Genomic DNA, 9541 nt, shown 5'->3' with positions numbered 1-9541 from the left:
GGGTGCCTGGCGTAGCCACCGTCGGGTAGCCGTCCTGGGAGCCGCTGGCGGGTGTCTGTTTAAGCGGTGGCGGGTTGTAGGGCGTATCCATGCCGCTGCTTGTTGCAATACCATCTTGAAGGCCTGGCCTTTAGTGTGGAGTGCCGACCAGAGGCTCGCACCAAGCCGGTCAAAGAACTCCATAGTGTGTATAGGCGGCTTGATGCGGGTTCTCCCCTTCGCGGGCCGCGTCTGAGCCGCCATCTTGGGTGGGCACATGCCTTGTTGCCTGTCTGCTGATTTTGTCGCTTGGTTGGGGGTGACCGTCCCCAGCGAGGACCGGGATAACCCCCGCCGGTCCATGGGGGGGGATAGCAGGGCTGTGTGTGTGTCTCGTATGGGAGCGGGTCCCTTGCTGGGTGATCGGCCGCCTCCCCCATGCTGCAGGCACCGCTCCATTTTAGGCCGCGTGGCCGGTTCAGGCTTTACCAGGTCGGATCGGTGCCAAACTGGTATCGCTGTAATCCCTGCAAGGTGCTGCGTCTTGCTCCAAACACCTGAAGTTGCCAGCCCCTGTGTTTTGGGCAGGATTAGTGGATTTGTGTCTGCCGGTGCAGGAGGATTCAGAATGCACGTCCGGCCATCTTGGCTGTCAGGCCCCGCCCCCCCAAGCTTCTGCTTTTTCAACACTGTTTTGCCTGAAGCATTTTCTGTCAGGCAAGTTGAAAAGCTACAGACTATTGCAAAATAGCGAGCTATGACTGGAATAACGGACTGTCTTACTGAATGTCCGTGAATATGGCAGTCAGAAAGGGAGAGTAGGGAATATAGGCAAAGGATTTCTTTAAAAATAAAATCAATATATATAAATAAAAAGGAAGTAAATGAAATGGTTTATAATAACCTATAGATTATATTAAGATATTTAAAAAAAATTATGGCATTGTTTCTACAATTATTTTTTTTAAAAGGTCTACACCTACGCCTATAGGCCTAGACCCTTCTCAGAGTTTACCGCTTACCTACCTCTTTAGCCCACCAGGAGCTTCATCATTTTGTACTAACCTACTCTACCTACCTCAGAGTTTACCACTTACCTCTTTAACCATCCAGAAACTTCATCTTTTTGTACTAACCTACCCACTAGTTGCATTGTGTACCTTCAGTTACCCTGATTTTCTTCAGATTTGAGACATGCTTAATATATGAGTATTGTAATTAATGACGCTATATAGTTAGTAAATATGCTATAAACAACAATCTATTGGGGTCTTTTCTGATCCAACTTGTGTTCTACCTATATCCACTGCACGGACAATATATAACAAAATGAATAAAGACACATGCAATAAAATACAAAGACACTGTAAATGTATATCATGGCCGTAGCTTTTATTTAAACGGTTTGAAAGGCATTGCACATAATCATTCAACGATTAAACCATGACCAGAATTGAATTAATAAACCTTACAGTAACTTTAAAACCGAGCTGAAACTAATTTAATCCCGAGAGCCAGATTGTTATCCTTGTGTCTCCTATATTGCAGAAGGGCTATCATGTGTCTCCGTCCAATCCCAAAATTGGAGGTGACCTTACTCCTTGACTTAAGGCCTATGACAGATAATTGGGTGGGTGGGATGCCGGTAAGCTGAGCAAAAAATGCCGCCCTACACAAGCTTCTAGTGATGCATGCTCTTGAAGTAGCATCAGCTAAAAAATATATTAGGATTATCGCAAAGCTGGTGCCGCATAAATAAAAAAATATTTTTAAAAATGTAAAAACACCCTCTACATAATCTACCTGTCCTACCATGAACTAAACTTAAACCTCCTGACTGACCATGTCTGACAATGCGCAGTTATAGCGCTGTCTATAATGCCTGCGCTTTGTGAAAACTCCCTAACTTAAATACCTTTACTGCCCCTTAAAGGATTTCCCCATGTGTTCATCCTAGATGCCCCCCTCTATCCCACACCCACCTTTACTTACACTGCTCCGGTCAATGCCTGCTCTGCACAAACAGGATATTCACTAAAATGAGAATTCAAAAGGAATTTCCCATTTAAAACCAGTGTAGCAAAAAACTCAAAGCCTTACTGACTTCGAGAATTGTTCAGTGTTCTCCTCAACATGCTTCCAGTAGCCCCCTAGTTATACTTTTAAAGGTACGATAAAAACTATTTCAGTTTTCTTTGTAGCACATCACATCCTCCCAAATTTATACTAGATGAACCTTAGACTTTCGCCACTTTTTAACGAATGATTTCTCCAATCAGCCGTATACGCGAATGTCATAAAGCAGAATAACCTAGTGACTCTTCTAGACAGGATTTTATTTTTTAGAAAACATATATTACCAGCTTTATTAAATGTAACTTCTGTCCTGCACAAAACAGTTCCTTTTTAAACAGACACCCCACATGTATTGGAAATGGGGTCACTCTGAAAGGTCAGTTGTTTATGTCTTATACAACGCTAGGCAGCTTTCACTAGTTGTGTAATATGCAGGTAGAGACAAGACAAAGATCAGCCCTTCATTACTGTCTACACTGTGTCTCCTTTCCTTGGGTGTAATTGTTATAGGTTGTATGGACTTTACAGCTCATTAATAGGAGTCTTTTTATTGTGTATGGCCAAATTGGGTGGGAGGGGCGCCATTGCACTCCTTCTGTGCTCTTACTTCCTGGTAGATAATTCCAAACTAATAGCTTGTGCATTCATTGCAAAGACTTGTCTCCACGGAATGCTTAAGCTTACCGATTTAACCCCTCAACGACCAGCCTTTATACAAATCCCTCTACATTATCCCATGATTGATGGCACCTTAAAGTATCAGAGTGCGTGATGTTGCAAAGAGCTGTCAATAACAATTAGTTAGCAGAGATGAAATTATCAGTTCTTCACTCAAAGAGGTGCTGCAGTATCTGATTTTTATCTTGATGTAATTTTATTTTTTTCATTTTTCAATAGACAGAAGTCTTTTTTTATTGACAACGGAAAATATTTACTGCTGCTCTACGTTAACTGCATTGCTCTGTGCAAGATGTATTTTCTAGACATTTGTTTGGAGACCAAGGGATTCATCAGGCTGATTTGCATATCAAAATTAAAAAAAAAAAAGGATCGGCCTCCCACGGCACCCAAGCCAGTTTATTCACTGCTTATAAATATCTCCAATGCTGAGTAATGGAAAATAACGTGAATATGCAAGTGGGATAGTACTGTTTTAACAAAATATGGACAAAGCAACAATTTTGTGCATAGAATACTTTTCTTGGTTAACAAAAATATGAAAAACATGGCACAGACAGAAAAAAAAAGTAACTTTTAATATATATGTTGCAAAAAATATTGAAAGATATAGTATATTGGGAAAAAATAGAACTTAATTGCGACCCATATGTAAAGTTAGAAATATACACTAATTATTCCAGTAGGTGACTGTTAGCAAAGAATAGGAAAAATACTAATAAAATTTAATGAGACAGTGCAATCCAATGCAGTCAGTATAGTTTAAATTAAAATATCCATATTTGAACTCACTTAAACTGAGCTGATAGAGTTACTCTGCTTTGTATTATTACATTCAATGATGGCCCTTCCAACCATGAGATATAAAGAGCTGTAGACATGTCTAAATGGAAATTTTCTAAAACACACATTTCTCCTGTGATTGGACACGCAAACATTTAGGCTTAGAGTGATGCGAGTACCAGAGATTTATTTTATTAGTGAAAGAGATTAAGACACCATACGGCCCTTGGTACCCCCTAAATACATATTCATCATCCATACACAGGTCAAGGCCTGTGACCATGTTGCTTGCGGGGGGCCATGCTGGACTCCCATATTTACCCGCCCAGGCTTGTGATGGCTTTAACGTTGGCACTGCAGAAGTCTGATTGATAAATTTACAATTTAGACCGTTGAGCATCATGGGAAATGCAGTTCACAAACATTTGCAGAGCCCCCCTTTGTTTTCGCCTTTCCTAGGTTACTCCAGTTCTTCCCCTCTAGAAAAATGATTGGGCGTAAATACCTTCTCCTTCCATTGATATAACACAGTATTGACACTATGCAGTGCGTTAACGTGATGAGTTTATTTTGATAGTTGACACGAGCAGCACCTTCCACATCTGAAGTCCTATCCCTAAGACAAAGCAAGACACATCATAGCAATTAAAGAATGCAAACGGCCATGATTATATTTCACTTATAAAATGATTAGTTGTAACACATAATTAACAGCCCTAATGACTGTTTTCCTTCCAATTATGTCTGTGTAAATAAGGGGGGGATTGCAAGCAAACTGTTACAAAGCAGACAATGCAAAACATGTACAATAGCTCACCCTGTTTAATTTGACATTTCTTTTCTTTACAGCTCGGACCCTCCTCTGTGTCAAACAATGAGCTATTGGGGGGAGGTGAACGTATCCCAACTTCCCAATAGTTTTCAGAGCTGAAAACTTGATAGAACCTTCAAACTTTTTTTTTTTCATAAGGAGATTGGGGGAAGAGTGTTGCTCCCTGCATGCTTCTAAAATACTTGTTCTTGAGATTACAGTAATTATATGCCCAGCATGAAGCCCATACAAGCGCTAAATGAAACATCAGCACATCAATTAAAAGGTAAATACTGTATTCTTGCAGAGAATCTACCCCCCTGGGATGTCTAACAAGCGTGAATGGCCTAGCCATGCTCCCTGCCTATCTGCCTACACTGGATACATTGAAGGTGTAGACAATTAATGGAAAAAAAATTATCAAGGGATTCTTTCTGTTTAATCAAGGCAGGAAGGACTTACTAGGAACATCTGGAAGCTCAAGTCAGAACCAAATCACTAAACCTGACGTACCGAAAGGCAATTATCAATGTGTAATCCAAGCACTGGAATTAACTGGGTTTGTTAAATGTCCCGCAAATTTAGTCAAGGTTCAAACTGTTTGCCGAGTAAATCTCTGGCATGTATGTTTGTTTATCTGAGCAACTGCTATATCTCGTGTACGCTCAGCTGGTAAACTGCATCCATCAGAAATAAATCACTTATAATTACTATTATTATTATTTAGAGTGCAGGAAAATAAAAAGAATTTGTGACATAACATGACTTAATTTTTTTTTTTTTTTTTTTTTTTAAGAGGATTCATAAACCCAATATGCTAATCTGATAGCTCGGAGAATACAGTTTAAAATGAACAATAAAATTGGATATTGATTTTTTTTCCATTTATTTTCCTCTAATTGGTATGATTTATCATGTCTTTTCATGATGTGATATTAAGAATTTTATCAATAAAATATGCTATTATGTATTTTTGTTCCTTTATTTGTATTATCATGCTTATAAAATATATAAACATGTGATGTATACATTTTCTTTAGCCTTTGGAGATCTCAGGAGGATGAGAACCGAACCTTTAGGTGGAAGAATATATTAAGATTTATCTTGTTGTCAAGTATGTCTATCTTTAAGGACTACTCCCAGCACCTGGACAATTTGCATGCAGATTAAAACTTAAGTAAGCTAATGAACTGGTTTATAATCGGTTATAATACAAAAAGTCTGTGGGTGCCGTTCCGCCATATTATTTTTTTGTTAAACTGTTTGAGAACTAAACCATAGCTCTCAGTCTATTGTAATGCATATTGTACGGATATGATTCTGATAATATCGCAGTGTAAAGTGTACACTACCCAAACAGTATTGGAACTATAACCACTACACCGAGCTGTAGTTTTAGTATGATGTTTTGACTGTTCTTTAATGCAAGATGTGTATTTTCTTAAGATGTGTATTTTATCAGTAATAATGAAAACATTTTACCTGCTTAATTTGGAGAAAGCACTTTTTGCTATTACATAGTTTTTTTCCGAGAAATATGGCAAGTTGAAGGTTGATGCATTGATCGTACATTGTTACATTATTCTGGGCAATGTGTCAGGAATTATTAGCAAGAGAAGAATTTGATTTGGATATATTTGGATACATTATTGAATGTAGATAGATGCCAGTGATTGATTAATTAGCTGATTGATTTTATTGATACAGAATGCAGAGAATGATTTCTTGTAAAAAAAAAAAAAAAAAACATGAGTTTTCAGCTTTTTACTTAAGTAATTAAACTCATCAGTTAATCAATTTCTCTGCAGTTGATTGAAGACTTATCTCTCCAGGTGAACTCCAAGAGGTGTAACTAAGACAATGAAATTACTGATATTATTAATGGTGTTTATTACAAACAATACATCAGGACTTAGGTCCAAGAGGATATGCTGGACCACAGCTTTTATTTCACCTAATGCTGCCAAGACATTAGCATTTTATGTATTTGTAAAGTCAGCATTTTTATCACCATAAACCCAAGACTACTATGTTACTAAGTTCGTAACAATGATAATTCAAATTATTTGAAGTAATTTGAAACATGCCATACATTGTGATTTATCTGGAGTGCTGAAAGGGTTATCAGGAGTGCCATGTTTTTCTAGATAATTTTCATGTTGATCAGGAGAGCACAGAAGCCATTACCCCAGTGTAGGTAACACTAGGACATTACCGGAGAGGATCAAACCAATTGATCCATCCAGTACCATTAATACATTGGTTTTCCTCCTTTGTTATATGAATTGCACATATTCCAGAGCAGGATTCTTCACTCACTGACCACACAAGTGATGTGTGTCCAGAAAAAAACATTATGAATATAGTAACCCTACCTGCAAGGTCTCCAATAGGTCCTCTCAGGTGTACATGCAGAACTGGACCTTGGATCATGATGGACTACATGATGTTTTAAAAGATTAAAGGGACACTCCGGGCACCATAACAACTACATTGGAATTAAGTAGTTATGGTGTGAAGAGGAACCCCAGATGCCAGTTTACCTCAAGGGGCTGAATCGCTAACAAACACTCTCAGCCAATCAGCGGTGCCCCTGTCAGTGGCTTCCTGATTCAAGCCTTGGACTGCTGATGTTCATGGGCAGAGTGACCACACGCTAGATTCACGGTTAAACCATTCATTAAAAGTTTAAAGAGATTCTCCAGTGCCAGGAAAACATTTGTTTTCCTGGCAATGCAGGACCCTCGAGGTCCCTTCTACCTCGCACCCCCCCATCCCAAGTTGCTGAAGGGGTTAAAACCCCCTCAGTGCCTTACCGGAGTCCAGCGTTGATGTCCCTCGGCGCTGGGTCAGGCTCCGCCTATGCTCCTCTCCCGCTGACGTCAGCCAGCTGGGGAGACCTAATGCGCAATGGTCGCGCACGCGCATAGGAAAGCATTGCATAATGCTTTCCTGTGGGGATTCCGGTGATGCTGGAGGTCCTCACATAGTAGACAGCCACTAGAGGAGGACTTAACCCTACAATGTAAATATTGCAGTTTATAAAAACTGCAATAATTACTGTTGCAGGGTTAAGGGTAGTGGGAGTTGGCACCCAGACCACTCCAATGGGCAGAAGTGGTCTGGGTGCCTGGAGTCTTCCTTTAACTCATTGAGGAAACCTGGCACTCAGGGACCTCTTCAACTTCATTCCATTTAAGTAGTTATGGTGTCTGGAGTATCCCTTAGACTGAATAAGCTCCATTATAGAGCAAAATACATTGGATATTAAAGATTAAATGGGTTTATTCGCTAAACAGTGAATAGCGGTGAGATTAAAAACAAGCTGCAGCACACAGCTCAAACGGTCATTATATTAAAAAAGAAAATTTCCCCCAAGTCATCTTGACCTAATTTTTGCACTTTGGTTTATTATTCACCACAATTCAATGTTTAAAGAACGTACACCAATGTCACAGCTCCAAGAATCGCATCACAAAAATCATTATGAAAAGTTGTATTAGCAGAATTAAATAGAAGTAGATCCTTTGTTAGTACACCATATGTTTTTAGAAACCAGTATGTTTTTAATTAAAATAAATTGCTAGGAAATTACAGCCTTACCTTAGAACTACTCTCCTGCTTCCAGGGGCCTGGTAAAACAAAACAAATACAATTAAAATACCACATTTAGAATCGTGATTTTGAAAATAATCTAAACACAATATATAGTTAATGGACAGGTGTACTTCTAATGAAACCAACATAATATACCTGTCCTTAAAAACACACCAGGGTTTATTCACTAAACACCAATTTTAGTGAACTGAAAATAAAACAGCAAACGTTAGCCAAGAACATTTTGCCAACAATCTATTACTTCAGCTTGGTATTTTGCAATTTGCTTTTAAGGAAAGCTGTATTCTTAACACTTTAGTGTCACCCTTCCCCCATGGCCCCCATGACCCACCGGTCCCCTTCCTCCTGGCCATGTAAAGGGTTAAATATACTGTTTAAAAACGTACCGGATTCTATTGTCTCTAAAGCCGCAATGTGTTACGTTGCAGGGTTAAAAAGACACTATAGCGTTTGGTAGACAGTCACTAGAGGTGGAATTAAAATTCTCAAAAACTGCAACAATTACCATTGCAGGGCTACGGGGACTGGGACATTGCACCCAGACCACTTCAATGAGCTGAAGAGGTCTGGGTTCCTATAGTGTCCCTTTAAGGGGGCAGGTATAATGAATCCAGACTACTTCCATGAGATGAAGTGGCCTGGGTGCCGATAGTGTCCTTTAAAGTTGATGATTAGTGAAGAAATTATTATTTTAATTTATTTTTTACCATTCGATGAATTGTGGAGATTTGGCAAGGGTAATTGCAAATTCAAGACCACAAAATTCAAGTTGGAAAAACTGCCTAATTTGCAGAGTACCCCAATAGTTACATTAAATAATGATCTGATTTCAAATTTTCATAAAGCATTTCCACCAGTGCAGATGGCTGTAAAAGACAGGAAAAGAAACAAGGCAAATACAAATCGAAGCGATTCAAACAAGTGAAGATTTTGTTGTACATTTCCTATAAAGTTGTCAATATCCTCTAGTGATCCGTATCATCATACAATATTGGCAAATTGCAGGAAAATCAAATCTGGCCTTGGGTGAGCAAGATTAATTTATCACTATTTCTAAGCTTATCTGTCAATGATTGATTGATTGGTTTAATGATTAATTGGGTGATTAGCTCAGATATGTCATTAAGGATTGTCAAACTGGTTTGTTGCCCAGGGCAAAGTCTTTCAGTAGCAGACGGAATTCCATCTAGTTGGTCTGAGTTTGTAATGAAGTACCTGAACGTAGCACAGTATTTTTTTTCTTTAGGAAGTCAAATTACTTGAGTGGCTTCTAGTGATGGGAGTTACCTTTTAACCTCTGTTGGTAATGGTGCAGTCTGGCCGTTTCCTCCTATACTGACAGCATGTAATAACTTAATCATCTACATATTCAGTATTTCTGTGGCCGACTGTCCCTGTTTTGCCATGTTATTATGACATTTAATCAAATATTTATTATTATTCATATATATATATATATATTACTTAGAGCAAGGATGTCCTAAAGAAAGATTACCAGTAGACAGCCCCTAGAGGTGAAGTTAACCTGCAACGGTAATTATTTATTAAAGACTGCAATTAGTACCTGTGCTGGGTTAAGGGACCAGGGAATATGCA

The sequence above is a fragment of the Pelobates fuscus genome, chromosome 4 (assembly GCF_036172605.1).
Source record: "Pelobates fuscus isolate aPelFus1 chromosome 4, aPelFus1.pri, whole genome shotgun sequence".
Classification (NCBI taxonomy): Eukaryota; Metazoa; Chordata; class Amphibia; order Anura; family Pelobatidae; genus Pelobates; species Pelobates fuscus.
Note: the sequence above shows the minus strand (reverse complement) of the source record.